The sequence below is a fragment of the Phasianus colchicus genome, chromosome 5 (assembly GCF_987193195.1).
Source record: "Phasianus colchicus chromosome 5, bPhaCol1.hap1.1, whole genome shotgun sequence".
Lineage (NCBI taxonomy): Eukaryota > Metazoa > Chordata > Aves > Galliformes > Phasianidae > Phasianus > Phasianus colchicus.
The window spans coordinates 25,597,419-25,613,944 of record NC_143440.1 but is presented as its reverse complement, the minus strand read 5'-3'; the positions used below and the strand labels follow the sequence as shown (position 1 = coordinate 25,613,944).

The 16,526-nt window shown below is 41.4% G+C and overlaps 1 long non-coding RNA gene across 1 annotated transcript; it reads right to left on the bottom strand.

Moving 5' to 3' along the window:
* Positions 1-807: 807 nt before the first annotated feature.
* Positions 808-15,716, bottom strand: LOC149917813 (uncharacterized). The gene is made up of 5 exons (XR_016466871.1): positions 15,577-15,716; positions 13,448-13,551; positions 11,487-11,523; positions 10,655-10,870; positions 808-9,782 (listed from the first exon to the last, which is right to left on the bottom strand). It is a non-coding gene; the product is annotated as an uncharacterized LOC149917813 (long non-coding RNA).
* Between the last annotated feature and the right edge of the window lie 810 nt (positions 15,717-16,526).

Sequence of the window (16,526 nt, the reverse complement as noted above, 5' to 3'; positions counted from 1 at the left end):
TGAACTTTTCTCCCTGAAAGATTCAGCTTTCAATTTCATCCTGTCCCAGGCTCAAATTCTGCTGGAATCTACAGTGAATATGAATATACAGTTTTCTAGTGTGGAACTAAATCTCTAGCTAGGTATCTTGAGATGTGTAGCCAGGGCCAGGCTGGCTCAGGATAGATGGATTCTTTATTTAAACGAATACCCGCTTGAAAAGCAAGTCTCATGGTCAGGCCACAGCTATCTTTATTCCTAAATGAGCTAAGTGGCTGTTATCTTCTCTGGAACCTATAAAGAAAAGCAAGCAGAAAATGAAACAAGATGAAGTGGGTTATTGCAGCAACAATTGTACGAGTGTTTTATAAGCTAACATAAGAGTTAGCAATCTCTGAGAAGTTTTGGAAAGTTCACAGCAGTGTTAGTAGCCATGGCTTCTTCAACACAGTCCTCAGGAAGCGGTGTCTTACTGCTGTGTTATAGAACTTCCCAAAATTGCTTCTAGCAGCAATTGCAAGGAAAGTTGTGCCTACCTATAGGTTGTGAAATGTTGATGCTGACAATTGTTGAAAGGTTTGAGTCGCCAAAATAAACACTCCACATGCTCGTGAAACAGTTTTCAGAGAATTAGTCCTTCTAGGCAAGCTACTTTACAAGCATCAGAAGCTCTCTGCCACTGTCTAAAACAACCTTTGAAGCTTTTACTGATAAGTTGCCCATCTTATATTAAGTTGCAGCAGAATGACAATTTTTCTTTGGTTGCACTCGAGGAAGCTAGAGAGAGCCTCTTGTGACTGAAATCTGCTGAAACAGCTGGATCCAAAGCAGCCATACAGCATATGGGTGTTTATTGCAAATTGTTAAGCACTGACAAAGGTACAGCAACATTTCAGAAGTGGAAGAAGCACCTGACTGAAGATGCAGTGTATTGCAACTTGGTTAATCTGTCTTTTGAACAAACGACGCAAGTCTTAGTGCATTCTCAGCCTGTGCTGCTTTATTGCTAAAAAAATTTGTATACAGGTGCAGAGTTTCCAAGTTCATTTTTAAACAGTTCCTCTTTACAGCGTCAAAAGAATAAAATCTTATCTTGAAATCCTCAAAGATGCATAGATATAAAAGCAAGCTGCCTTTTGGAAAAAACATCAGAATTTGCAGGGAAACATTCTTTTACTGTTACCATGTAAAACACGTGCAATGCAAGTACATAGATCCTAGTGATACCGGTAATTTTCTCCACTAACCCATGTGAGTAACGCCATCAGAAGTTCAGTATAAGAAGTCTTCTCTAACATGGTTTGTAAGTATTAAGCTTTTTTTTAACAATCTGTAATTACTTCTCCTTTGCTGTTAGATCACATTTCTCAAAAGGAAGATATCTTCACTGAAGTCCTAAAGTAGCTTACTCCCCAGGTTTTATATTGGAGAGGATAAGCATGAACAATGGATCCAAGTGTTTGCTCATTACACAAAAGAAAACATACATAACGGAGTTTAAAACCACGTGAAATGTTCTAAAAAATATATATATATACCCAACTCAGCATTAGGTGGCCACAATTAACTGCTGGGCTAAACTTGTTTCACCAATTCCATTCTTTTCTTGAAGTAGGCTCAAAGGATTTCATTTAATCTAACTTCGTACAGTAAAATAGTTAAATCTTCTCTTATAATATTCCTATATTTATTTGGCAATTCTTGTATATCTAGAAAGCATTCATGAGAAAAACATGGCCCCATTGTAAACCCAAATCAGGGTGCTTTATGGATGGTTGGCTACAAAGTATGAACAGGAGTTAACTTGACACAATTCCTTCCTCCAAGACACCACCTCTTTCTTCTTAAGAAAGAGGACTGAGCCTCTGTACATGGAGAAGTTTTCTGCACAAGTTAAGCCCACCTGCAAAATTAAGCTAAGCTAGAAGTATGGAATTCTGCAGTAACACACTAGTATTCTACTTGAAAATAGGAAAAGCGTCGGTGACATCCACTGTGCCACGTTCTGTGTTATTTTCAAACCACCAGCAGAAATTCACTGCATTATTCATTAAAGGACTTGGGAGATATTACTGAAAGCAGAATAAAAGTTTACAGAAAGATGGCACCCAAGTTCCCTTTTACTTAATAAGTGAAATAAAGAAAAAATATTATATTGCAACCCGTGTTGCAGAAGATAAAGACCTTCAGTGATCAAATCTCATTTTCTGTTTTTAAAAATCTCCTTTTCAAAGAACTTAAAAAATATACAAGATTACCAGTATTTTCAGGTTCGTTCCTGCAGATGCCATTATTGCTGGCTGGTACCAGTATGCTTCAGTACAGCTGCCTATGTGGCTAGAGAGAGTTACCTGAAAATACTGTCTATTAAAAAGCTATTCAACACCTGAAATATATGTACTGTGCTTATTAATTTCAGTCTTCTCCAAATAAGTTCTCTCACCACAGACAAGCTTATTACCTACCGTCTGGCAAATACTACACTCATTTTGAGTCTGTTGTTTCTGTTACTGTTTTTTCTTTTTTTCCACCAGTTGCTCCCCCCTGCACCATGTAAGAAACTCTGCACCCTTTTCTTTGCTACAGCTGCAGCAGGTGAGAAACCTCATCTCGCCCCTACACATGCTTAGTTCATGCCCTGCTTTTTACATGCTCAGGGCACTAATACGAACCAGACAAGAGGTTATGAAGGCGAGTTCTGCTGATCCTGGTTCCTGATTTACAGTTTTGGTGCCATGCTTCTGACCCTATCTATACATTCTGCCCCCTTCTCTACAGAGGCAGCACATTCTCTAAGAACAAAAACAAAACAATCCCAAAATTTGAGAATCAAAGCAGGAAGTTCAAGCTATTGGTATATAATTTCCTATTGCTTCATTATGTATAAATGCATATCTCATTTTACTGGTAATAACTACATTACACTAGACATTGTGAATCATGCATAATTAGAATACTAGCTCTAAGATTTGGTTTGTGGGCCTGTGCCATTTTCCTTCAGTTTCTCCATGCAGTTCTTCGTGCCTAAGGCATCACAAACCAGACACCTTTTATTTGACCTGCAAACGTGCTCATATGGAGGGGAAGAGGAGAGAAGCAGACAAGACTTACACGGGACACGCTAAACAGTAAGCTACCTTTTATCTTTAACCTCACATGTTGTAAAGCCTTGGGAAATCTGTCTACACTACAACCTGGTACGTAGGCTCAGAGACAGAAACACACTCCTTGCTTATGTCAAGTACACCTACGCTTTCTCAAAACTCAGGAGAAAGAGCAGAGCAGAATGAAAGGGAACAAATTATGGTAGTGTTCTGCACTGTTAAACGAGACACCCTGGTTTGACTGCTGGCTTTTGTGTGCCAATCAAAGTGCTATAGGGGCAATATGCTGGATTGTTCAGTTAAAGAAAAGCAATGGAATCTAACTTGAACTGCCATTATGCAGCTCTGTACCCGAACAGCAAGCTGGATTAAGCTCTGAAGGAAGACCAGACTCCTTACTAGAGAAGCCATTATTTCTAAGACTGATTATCCATCGAAAAACATTTTCTTCCATACTTTTCCCTTTTCTGCTCAAAAACATCCTGCCAGCTCTTGTTAACATAACTCTCGTATAAGGAGTTAGTGCCCTAAAGCACACTAGAGTTTGTTCTCACTCACTATCAAGTAGTCTTTGCAAGCCTTTTATTTTTGTCTTACATTTGACAATTATGCTCAGCTGCAGCCATTTGTCAAGTTGCAGCTCCCAGCACAAGTACTGGCTAGACCTACTGCAGCAGCACCACTGGGCAAAGGACAGTATTTACATGTAGCTTCTGGGGTTACTGCTGCTAAGTGGATGGTGTCAATAATAACGTCAGTGGTGGTCACTACACTTTTGATATCCCACAGTGCTGTAGCATACAACACTGCTACTTAGTTTTAGAAGCAGCGAAGCCAAGGAGTTCAGTTTGGAACAAAAATAATGCCATAACACAACAACTGAAAGGCAATGGAATTTCCTTTGCAGCTGTGAAGACTGATTTCCAGGATAGCATATGCTGAAGCCTGAACCGAGAAGAATATGCAGATAGCTTGCCTAGCTACAAGTCTTGATTTCCTCCCCTTCTGTAAGTTAATGAGATCTTGAAAATTTCTATTCTGCCATAAAGTTCCTACTTCTGAAGTCTAAACACGACCATGTTTTCATTATTAATTCACTGTTATGTAAATGTAAATGTATTTGCCAATCACAGAGAATTTGTAATTTATTTAATGTAGTTGGATCACAAAGTTCCAATGCTATCAATAATTCAATAGCTGGAATTTAAGCTGATTTTAACTTCCCAGATCAGTTATCTTTTCATACACATTACATATGAACCAATTTAGACATGCTTATGCTTATCTTGGTTACTTTATACCGTAAAAACGCTCACAGCCCTTAACAATTCCACTACCAACTTACAAAGAGCCAAAAGGCTTCATCCTAGGTCACCTCAGAACATTCAAAGCCTCCCTCCAGCTGGAAACCACATTCCAAATTACTTCAGCTTTCTAGAAGAAATCTAGACAGATAGATCTAAGCTTCTGATGCAATAATTCTGTTCAGAATACAGTACCATCCGTGGGCCATATAGTCTCCACACACTTCTGTATCTGCACTGAAATCACAGTCAGCTATGGATGCTTTAGAAGTCCTGTGGCTCCTTTATGTAACACTTTGACAGCAAATGCTTTGCTGGGTGCAGAGGCTACAGCTGTAGATCAATATCCCTTTCTATAACCAAAGGCTTCACAGTGCTTGCCTCGGCAAGACTTCAAGCACTAACAGAAATCAATGGTCTGAAACAGAATGTTTAGCAAGTCTAAAATTATTTTTGCCGTGAAGTGACATTTTTAGAATCCTGAAAATCTCCTTTGGGGTATACAAATACTCTCTATTTTATTTTATTTTTTAAGACCCATCATTCATATCAAGATTGGTCTTTTTAAACAAAGAAGTACCTACAGTAAAACTCTAATTTCAGAAACAGTTTCTTTCCACAGTCCAGTATTTGCAAGGGTCTAGTTTCCCTTCAGAGAGGCAGAGCAAGCACTGGACTATGAAAAATGAAAAAGAAACAGGGAAATTTCAGCTATCTGAAAAGATATTTCAGAAAAAACTGCCTGCTTTTCCCCAGCACTCACTGACAGTGCTTCAGATATGTGACACAGCTCAACAGTAGTATAAGGTTAATTAACTAAGTATTCAAGTGCCAAATTCCCTCCAATGAGAGGAACACTAAGAGGAATTCACCCATCTTAGGAAAAGAGACTTTTCACCCAACTCCCTGCAGCACAGAGCGCCACAAACTTATTTGGTTATTACCCACCTACTCTACTGTACAGCCTTGCTAATGCAAGTTATTTACTATCACATGCAAAACAGTTATTGCTACTAAAGTTCTATTTTCTTATTAAATCATCTTATGGCTTTGTTTGCATCAGGGATTCTTCCCCCTACGTACTGTGCTATTTTGCATTCCAGTTTCAGAGGTATTTTTTTCAATTGATTCTCCCAAGCACTAAACTACGTTATTCAATGGTACAGCTACTTCTGTTCAGAATTGAACCTAAATGAGCACAAGTCCCCCAGAGCTCTGCTGTAAATGGCCCAACCACCCAATTTTCTTGGCAAAGCATTAGATGCAGAGAGGTGGGGGGGACGTTGTTATCTACACTAACTCCGCAAGGATTACTGGTTTTGCATCAAAGAACATGCTACTTGATTAATTACTTTAGAGATATATCCTATTAAAATTACAAAACCGAGCCACCCGTTCCATCCCCCCTCCTAATGGCCATTTACAGGCAGGTCTCAGGAAAAATAAGATGCAGTATCCTCTCTAAACCGACAAGAGAATTTTGTTCTCGTAAAGAGAGAAGTGTGTGAAGAGCAACACTGGCACCAAAGAAAAGATTTTTTTTCTAGGAAATCAGAGGATGCCATCCACAGAGCACTACACACCTCAGGAATCATACCAGTCTCTTATCTGACCAGCCCAAGCTGCCCACTGAGTGCTAAATCATTTCAACTTCCCCGGGTCTAAGTTTTCCTTCTGAAAAAAGCAGAGGGAGAAACGTCAGTTATTAAAATTGAGATTAGAGCTGGAAAGCAATGCTGGGAGTTACCCAAAATACAAGATACTCAATAGGTGGGGAATCTATGATCCATAGGCTAGATATTGCCTGCTGAACAGATACAGGCTGCAATGTTGTTTTTCAACAGCCCTTAACCCTACTACATTTTCTCTTATTAAGATGTGTGTAAACGCAGGATCCACCAAAGGTGTTAAGAGATTCAATAGGACTTCAGAAAAGAAAAAAAAAAAAACAACAAACCTATCCATTATTGCACAAATTGATTAAGTCTTCTATGTAAAATTGGCAGATAGCAATTTGCAACCAGTAACTAAATGAGAGTAACGTTTAACTGGTAATTATAATTACATAATCAGATTTGATATATATGTATGTTTTTAACTTAACAGATTTTGTAAATAATATGAAGGTAGCAGAGAGGTGCAAAAAATGCACACTAACTCTTCAACATATTCATAATTCTGATAATATCATATGATGGGTAATAATAAAACTGAAAATGCTGCTCAGAGAAGAAAACACCTTCAACAGAGACTAAAAAGAAAAGAATAACCTGTGACAGAGATGAGAACTTTGGATGCTTACGTACACTAGTTTACAAAGATACACTCAAAACAAAACACTAACGATGATTCTATGAAGCCCGTTCCATTTCTAATGATAGCATTATCATTGTCAAAGGGAGGATACTGCATACTTAGACCATGTTTGTGATATTCCTACTGTATCCTTTCTATTGTTAATTACATTATCATCACGGTTTATTAATAAATTTGTCACTCTGAAATTGTAAAAATACTACTAGGCTCATGCACTGATCCTAACATGGCACTACAGTTTGCTACAAAGCACTAATGCTTATGGAACTATACACATCTCAAAATGGAAGACATTGGTGATTTTGTTGTTTTCAAACAACTTGTAACATCATTTTGTCCACAAGTATTAAAATATATATATGTATATATATATGATCTATTGCACATGCCCCTTGTTTCTGTAATCTTTCACACAGGAAGATTTCCAACCAACACAGAGAAAAAGTGGAGCAAGAAAAAGTAAGTAGGTTGAGGCAGCATTTCCTAACAGCGGTTTTACAGGAGGCCGCTGGGAAGGGATGGCAGTGGGGTCTTCTGGGCACACATTATTGGAGTATTACTTCTGCGAAAGCCACAGATCTTTAGCCCCACTAAAACTATTATGTTCTAAGCTACAACTTGAAAACTAACATTGTTCCACTGCCAGGGTTAGAAGTCAGTTCTATTTTTTTTTTTTTTTTTTGTTACAACGCAGGGTTACAAAATGTTGAGGGTTATTCTTACAGAAGTGGAAAGGGATGAAAGCGTCTACTCTCTAGTCAGAAAGATCTTTAAGTTTTTGTTCATACCCACAGAAGAAAAAAAATACATTCCTGTCCCCCAGCTGTTTTGTTATCAAGCTATGCGAGAATCTACTGCTAGCTCTAATGTCAGAAGGACAAGTATGGGCAGGAGGAAGAAAAAGAAGTACCAAGATTCAGAATCAGAAGATTCTTATACCAGACATTTCCAACATATAATCCTAAGATATTAACAGTATTTTCCATCAGTTAGAGATGGATCCTGCTTCTACAGACATCTACTATGGTAGATGTTTCCTATCGGTTTCAACATAAAGAGGTTCTAAATGAAAAATGTGCTTTTCTAGATGCATCCAGTACCAGAAAATTCAGATCACATTCAGCAAAGAAATCCTATATTCTTAAAATAAATCAGGCCAAGTTGGTGGTTGCCTCAACAGGGTTAATGTAATTCATCTAAACTAATAAAAGGAACACAATTTATCACAATGTTGCATATAATATAAGTGCACCTCTGCTCATTACAGTGGGCATAATTTTGATAGGCAGTGTCTTAACCACCCTGCTTAGCTTACATGTTTCCACAAAATAAAGATCAGACCCAAAAAAATGGGAAGGGCTTTCACTAAATCTTACTGTTACAATGCAAGTCTAAACACAGATCCAACCTTACTCTGAGGAACAGGATCAGTACCAACATCTGTCCTTCCTCTGCCATGGAAACTTGGTCCCCATAAAATTTCACCACATTTTATGTTTCAGAATACTGCCCTTGCAATCTATCAGTAAGATTTAAAAAAGATTTCAATAGTTGGCTTTTCCAGCCATTTTCAGTCCGTCTGGCTCTCTCCAGTAGTTTGCTGAAACAAAAGACGAAAACAAAATACCCCACCACTCAACCATGCTATTATTCCCCAAAACATAGTACTAGAGCCTATATCCCTTATTTGATCAAAATTTAAAAATATTTTAAGCTAAATCATATTTTGTAATGTTTGGATTAAGGTGCACTAAGAAATCCAGACTTGAAATGGAGATTATTTTTTGCCAAGAAATCTTACTTGCCATATCCAATAACATAGCAAGGAGCATGTGAACAGTATAAGATCCCACCTCAAAATGATTGAAAATATCTTATATTATCACAAACAATGGAGACAGAGAACCCTGTGTAAACATAAGAACAACAGATAGCGCCTTAATTTGGGAAGGAATAAGAGGAACCAGAAAAAGGCCCACTCTAAGCATTTCTGCTATCTCTCAACTCGTACCTCTTATATGGCTGAACTCATTCTGGGCCCAGACGATGGAAACATACAAGCCGTCTCAGTTCTCAGTCGCAAAAGAATTAAGAATTTGATTCCATCAGCAATATGAAAAAGCTGAATCTGTGTCATGGAAGCCCAGGGGGTAAGCTGCAGCTTTATACCTTGGGTCTCTTCCATCTCACCAGAAGTTAATTTCTTTAATAAAGAAGTTCTGTCACATCTTTTCAACTGTAGATTGGTTTTGTTCCTTTTGCTGCTAAGGATCCATAAAAAGCCCAAAGGAGGGAATGATTAATGTGAACTTAATCATTATCTTGTAACCCTAGAGATCTTTAAAGCTTCATTTTTCTTCGCTAAAAATGAAGTGTGCAGAGTAATTTCTCCTACTGCTCAAAGTTCTTCATAGCCAGAATTTGCGTGGGTTTACACATGCAAATATACATTTTGATCACAGATTGGGATGATGCTGTTACACACTACAGACAAGGTGATTCTGCATTTGTTCCTGTGCATTAGCTGCTTTGTGAGAGTTAACATCAAGATATTTATCTACAGAGTCAAGCCAGGATCCTGAACTACAAAATACCTGTTATGTGTGGGACTTCTCCAGTTGCTTGGCAAGTTTCTTCCTCATAACAGAGCAGAAAGTATGTCCTGGTTTCCCGCTGCATACATGTCAAGGTTGACATGGCAATGCATGCAGATGCTTCATATGCCAGATATTGAAATATGACACAGTGAAGAACTTAATCTTCTGAAAATGAGGAAAATATCATTGAAGAACACCAGCTTCCACTTGCATCTGATTGCAAAGTTTTTTCTCATTTTGAAACAGAGTGCAGACAGTCGGATGAAGAGCTGGCACTGAAGACATTTCTTCAGGTAAACTAATGCTGACTTCTGTTACTTTGCTTTCGAGTTCTGATGAAACAGTAGGTTCCTTCTGTAGGAGATGTAATCTCAGGAATCAAATGTTGGGTGAGATGGCTGATGCAAGAAGGGAAGAGATCTTTGTTCATTCAGCTCCATGAAAGTGAAGGACAGGGTTTTGTTCATTAGAACAGAAACAGCCTAAGAGCAAAAAAAAGGAAAATCATCTTAAATGTTAGGAGGTGAACTGAAAAGGAAGAAAGGTAGTTTAGGAAACAGAATAAAACGTACTTCACATTAATATACTCGCTGGTTCATTAATTTTTTTTTTCTAATGGGCAAAATTAGTTGGCTTCAGACTGCAATAATCACTTGTTCCATAAGAGCTTATATATCTCATTCAGATGTCCATAAACTGGCTAATGATACACTATGGAAATACTGAACTACACACTTACTCAGAAGCACTGCATTTGAAAATACACCAGTGTCAATAAGCTATGGGACTTCTCAACTGTGGCTCTGACATATGCTATGACAATGTTGAGATAGTATTGGAATGCACACAGAGAGAATAAAGTCTGCTATAGCAGGTCACAATTTAAAGAGACACTCTAAAGTGTTACCTAATTAATGACAAAACTGTAAATGCTGTAGCAGAAAAAAAAAAAGCACTTATGACAGCTGTAAAATCACAGAGTAGGTGGTTGGGTTTTTTTTACTCATTTTCTCCACACTTGTCCACAGTGTAGACACAGTTCACCAACTGCCATCTTGTCACTGATCTCCTGGCCTTACATCAGTGACACACCCAGAATCATCTAGTCACAGAAGCTGTTAAAATATGGGTTTTTTTGCTCTAAGGTTGATGACAGCCTGGAATAGAAGGTAACATGAGTACAATCCTGCATTCTCCTATACAACAATGAGAGATGTGAAAAAGGAACTGTTTTTTCTCTTTAGTTTCTTTCTCAGATATAAGAGCACGAGGATACATCACGTTTTCTAACGTTTCCCATCCCTCCCTTTTCCCTGGTCTGTCTTGTGTGTCTTTCTCATATTACTCTAATTACCTTAATCCCTTAGTTTTTCAGAAACAATCTTCAGGTAATAATTTTCAATTCCTATGTTAGAAGTAGTGAGTAGGCCAGGAAAATGGCAATACAGCACACCACCATCACCTTCTTTACGAGGCACGCAAATGTTTCAGCAGATCATGAGTTTGAGTATCCATGCCCACAACTGATGGGAAAATCTTATTCTTATCATGAAGGTGAGGAAAAACAGACCTGCAGAGATGCAAAAAACATGCCAAAGATTTGTAGCTAAGCTGAGAGTAGAATCTAACAGTCTGTTATATATCTTAACTACCAGAATATGCCTACTTCATTTACAGGGAAAAATAAATAAATCAAAATTCTAGAAGTTGATTGTCATACTCAGACATTTTGAATTCACTTTCTTTTACTTGATAATTGACATTTGGTTACATTACTGTTCTTCCAATCCTTCTGTTTAACAAATCTACCTTTAAGATAACTACTCAACATAATGGAATGACACAGTTGCTGTCTCTTAGAAGAGTAAAATGACAACACAGATCAGGTACTTAATAACTTTCAAAGCATTTATTTCTGTTAGCATATACATAGTTAAATCATAGTTATTTCAAGCAAAGCCCAAGTTGAAATCGACGCTGAGACAAAATTCCAGTTCTCTGAAAGGGTTCTAAGTTTTTTCTTAAAATCCCACTAACTGATGCATTCAGTAAGGGAAAGAAAGAAAGAAGGGGAAAGAGAGGAAGGCAGAGAAAGAAGGAAAGGAACAAAATTATTTAAAAGATTATTTAAAAGATTATTATTTAAAAGATTATTTAGTACCTAAATAATCTTTTGGTTCACTCACCACTATTTTTCAACACTCAACATTCTCTTCAGAGAATCTAGAGAGAGATGAAAAAAATTAAATGAAATTTACATCTAGGAAGCTATTCAGATAACAGATTATTATTTGCACAAGACACAGAAGATCATCTACATCTTCAAGGAACTATTTAACACCTTTAAACATTCTACATTAAACACGATGTTACTTTTCAGATGATCACTGCTACTGTTTTCTTTCAGTGTAAGGGAACGGATGGTTAAGTGAGTCAGAGCTAAGTATGGAAGACCCAGGATGGGTAACTTTAACAGGATGGAGTGGGAAGCACATGCCCAAAACATGCCTGAAAAGCTTTGGTTCAGAAACCATTCTGCTTCCTGAAGTAAAACCACATGTATAATTCCTTCCACAGAATGCAGTATAAGCAGTACTGAATTACCTTTTCCCTGGAATCTGTTTTTGTTGATAACAGCCTACAGTCCACATTCAGGTATACACCAACATTCAAATTAGTTGATTGTATATATTTGGAAAATAAACAACAGTTTATAGTAAGCTATAATGTGTCAATTTCATAGGAACTGAGGAGGACACAACAATTTCAGCCTCTAGTAAGGCAAGGAACTCTTGTGTTAATATAAGCCACTACAGCAAGGAATCAAAATGCCTTTTCTCAAGGATGCTGAGCCACCAGCCTAAATTACAAGTGTACTGGATTGCTCTGAACACACCTCTCAGATCACAAAAAACTACTGGCAGCCTCACCAAAGTATTCCCAAGCTTTCACCCTCCTACACAACATGGTATCACTGTATTTCTGCAAGCAGCAGAGACCTGCACCTCCAGAAAACCTGCACTGAGCAGATGATCCCTAGCACTGGGCTTCAGGCTGCCTGAACCATCGTCCTGTTGTCAGTTCTGACCCTCCTGATTTGAGCCCTCCACAAGAACTTGGCAAGTACTGTGCAGCTTCAAGAGCCTGAGGAACCAATAGTAACTAATTAGAAAAACAATTAATTTGATAAATAACAGTTACCTAATTCTCCAGGCTTACTTATCAAGCAAATGGAAACAAGCCATTGTCCAAGACCAGTCTTTCAGAAGTTGGGTTTTCCTTCACTCATTCTAAACCTATAACTTCAGAAAGTCAAAAAAAGGCCACAGGTGACATAAAGTAACTCATGCAAAATAATGTCTCGCCCAATACTGATTATTTATTTTAAGTTCACTGATTTTGGATGCCCCAGTTTTTAACCAGTCTTCTTGATATACTTTCTTTCTGATTTCCATAGGTGATGTGGGAGAACCTTCTCCCACAACAGCATCAAAAGAACTTGCTAATGCAACCAGATATAAATCAAGGCTATGTAAAATTAGCAGGCACTGAAACTGACAGTGACAGCAGCAACTCCATAATTAAAATCTACAGGAAATGCAGGGAAAAAAAGCTATTTTTCTTGTTTCATACATTACTCTGAACATATAATCTAGAACAAGAAATACTCGTGAAAACTCTGCAATATATATGTAGATTCTTTCCTGTTAAACGTTTTGAAACTACTATTTTACAGAGTTTTGACCTATTGCCCACTCATATTCCTTTTGCTCTACAGTAACTAAAAGTTAATTTCCGTGAACTTTGGGGGGAAAAAGGTCAATCTATTGACATAATAGCACACCAGAAGTAGAATGGACGCTAAAATGAAGAATATACAACTATATAACCTGAGAAGTGTATGAGGGAGGAAAGACTTAGAAACAGGCTTATGGAAAAGGGTCACAGAGACAAACAGTCAAAAGTTATATGTGATGGAGATATGTGAAAATGCATAAAGCAAAATTAGCACTTAGGATGCCTTGTCCATTGAGGTCTTTCCAACAGCTTAAAGTACCAAATGTAACCAGAAAGCTGATAATGACAAAAGCTTATATTACAAAACAGAATTAGCAAAATCATAATATGTATATGCATATATACATACTATCACAGACCAGGGACAGGGCTCTCGGAAGGGCTTGCGTTATCAGCACCTTAGTTAATAGGTCCTTGGGTGCATCCTTCTGCAATTTCAGGAGACACCCACATCTGGCAAGAGAAAACAGTGACAATTCACAGAACAAGACAGGGTGGAAAGACAGATCACTGTCAGCTCCATTGTGCACCTACAGTACAGAATAGTCAACACGTTAGGAGTCCACAGGACATAAGGACTTGCCAGCTGATGTCCCTGTCCCCTGCAAAAGATCCCTGACTGCTAAACGGATGAAGTAAGCACTCCTGTCGTGCTCCCTTGGCTGCTGGACAGACATCTCAGGCACTGCACACATCCAGCTGTTACTTAGATTCCAAGCCTAAGTGACTGTAACCTGTTTCTATTTAAAATAAATTTGCCCTCACCTCCTCTGAGGTTCCCAAGGATATTTCCTATCTTTTTGGTACACTGCTACTTCCTACAGCAGTAGATAAAATAGGGAAGGCTGTTTCACAGCTGCAATTTCTATACACATCAAAGTGATGGAATAGAGAGGTCCTATGGCTCTCTCCTTTTCAAGCAAAGAAACATCCCTAGCTGCACATTCCATTTTAGGGAAACTGTTTGTGCCTTTGCATCTTCCATTCAGGTAACCACCAGCACTTTTCTAGTTTTACAGGATGAATGTGGGAGGTGCTGAAAGAGATACTCCAGACTCTTCACAGACTTGGTCAGAAAGTTCAGCCTTAGTTGGCCCCTGATTTTTGACATCCCAATGAGAGGTTACTTTTGTAAGATGCACAGCCTAAGCACATATTGCACGGGCTCACAGCACCACAAGCAAGACTGTAAAGCAGTGCGCTTTGTCAATGTGGCATACACTAGGTTATCAAAAACTCTAATTTCTTTTTGTACGACTTCTGAGAGTTCTTGAGCATTCAAAGCAACTAAGAATATATTCTAAACCAAATGTACTTAGTTACTGCTCAAAACTCAACAGCATCACATGAAGAAAGCTGACAGGTTACCATTCTTCTAATTACAATATAAAGAAAAATTATCTTTATACATTATACGATCAAGGCAAATCGTTTGGTATATTTCAAACATTTCATTTCAAACCATTCATACATAGACACGTCTAAGCAGCCATTCAGCAGCAGCCTTTAGGTCAGGTTGCTCACAAGCTGCCCTTACTGTTACTAGGAGAATGATACAGCACAAGGGGTAGAAACGTGCTGCAGCACATGCAAAGCACTCCTTAGGAAACGGTCTCAGAAGTAGCTACTGCTTTTAGAACTAGTTGCCAAATCACACTTAACGTTTTTTCCAAGCTATTCCATTGGTTACAAACAAATTTCTTATTATCAGGTCATGCAAGAAGCTGCCCGGTGTCTACACAGGAGTAAACTTCTCATTTAGCCACTTTGGCGGGTTGCCTTTTTTTACTTTTACCTGACATTGAAAACGTAGCCACCTCGAACTCTGTAACAAACCAGATTTAAGGAACTACCATAAAACACGAAACGCAAGGCACTCCCATGTTGGAGACAGCGTCTGAGCCGCACGCGCAGAGAAGGGCAGGAGGCTGCCGGTGACAGCTTACCGACGGGTAAGGCCCTTTTCACCTCCCTACCAGTCGCCGCCCGCTTCACACCGAAGCCCGCTATGGGCGCAGTCCCGAAGTTACTTTGCCCCGCGGATCGCTCCCGCGTTCCGACGGTGTCGGCCGGCCCGGAGCCACCACGTCCCGCGGAAGGAGGGCGCGGAGCCGCCGGACAGCAGCGCGACCTCCCGGCTCGGCTCGGCTCCCCGCCGCGGCCCGGCCCCGCTCCCGAGTTCCCCTCGCACCCAAGGCCGCCGGGCGGTCTCGGCGGGCCCGGCCCGCTCCCCCTCTTCGCCGGGGCGCCGCCCGCCGCCCGGCCGTCCCCGCTCGCCCCCGAGGGCCGCCCCGGCGGGGAGGCCGCGCTGCCGGACGAGGGGCCGGGAGTCGCCCGGGTGCGCGCCGGCCCCAGCCCGGCGCCTCGGGAAGCGGCGGCGCGACCGTGCCCGAGCCCGGCCCGGCGAGGGAGCGGGGCGGCGGGCGGCAGGCTGGGCGCGGCCCCGCGACGGAACCCTCGTCCACCCGCCGCACTCACCTGAGCGCGGCCAAGGCCGCGGGGCCGCGGCCGGCCCCGGCCCGTCCGCCTCTTCCTCTCACTCCGCCATCTTCCCCTCCTTACCGCGGCCGCCCGGCGGGGGGCTCGCGGCTCCCGGCGACGGCGTCCCGCCCCCCTCGGCCGCAAGCCTATTGGATGCCGCTCCCGGGCATCCGCCGTCCAGCTTGGACGCCGATTGGTAGCTGGCGCCGTCCGTCACGGAGGTTCGCCGCCCGCCTCCGAGGCCGTCCTTTCCGATTGGCTCCGCGAAGAGCACACGCCCGCGGAACGATTGGCTCGGGCAGCGCGAGCGGACCGGCCTGGGGCGAATCCTCCGTTGACCTCCACGGGAATTTGAAGGAGCGGCTCGGGAAGGGCGGCTCCAGCGGAACGGGCGGCGCCCGCGGGCTGAGGAGCTCCGGCAGCACCTTTGGCGGGGGTAGCGGGCCCGCTCCACAAAGCGTGCCGGCGGCCGCCCCCGGTGCTCCCCGCCCTCCATTCGGCGCACGTTCACGGTCACGTCCTCGGGGCCGCGTGCGGAGCGGGCGAGCCGGCAGCCCGCCGCCGTTAGCGGACGAGAAGGCCGCTCCGAGCGGCTGCCTCCGCTCCCACTGCCGGATCCCGTGGCGCAGACACATCTATTTCTATCGCCCCCGCCAGCAACTGTAATTTTACGCTTGAAGACGACCGGCGAACGCATCGAGTAGCGTGAGGGAGTAACTTATCCATTCACGGAGCTCCCGAGAACCACCCTCAGCGCGCACTGACTCATCACGGCTTCAGGCGGCCCGCCCCGCTCCGGGGGAGTCCCGACCCGCGCCCCGCTACCGGCAGCTTCGTGCCCGCGGTCGTGTCAAAGGAAACCTGCCGCCTCCACTGCTAACATCCGCACACTATTCCCAACCGCAGTTTTTTTGTTGTTTTTTTGTTTTGCAGAGATCTGCTTACAA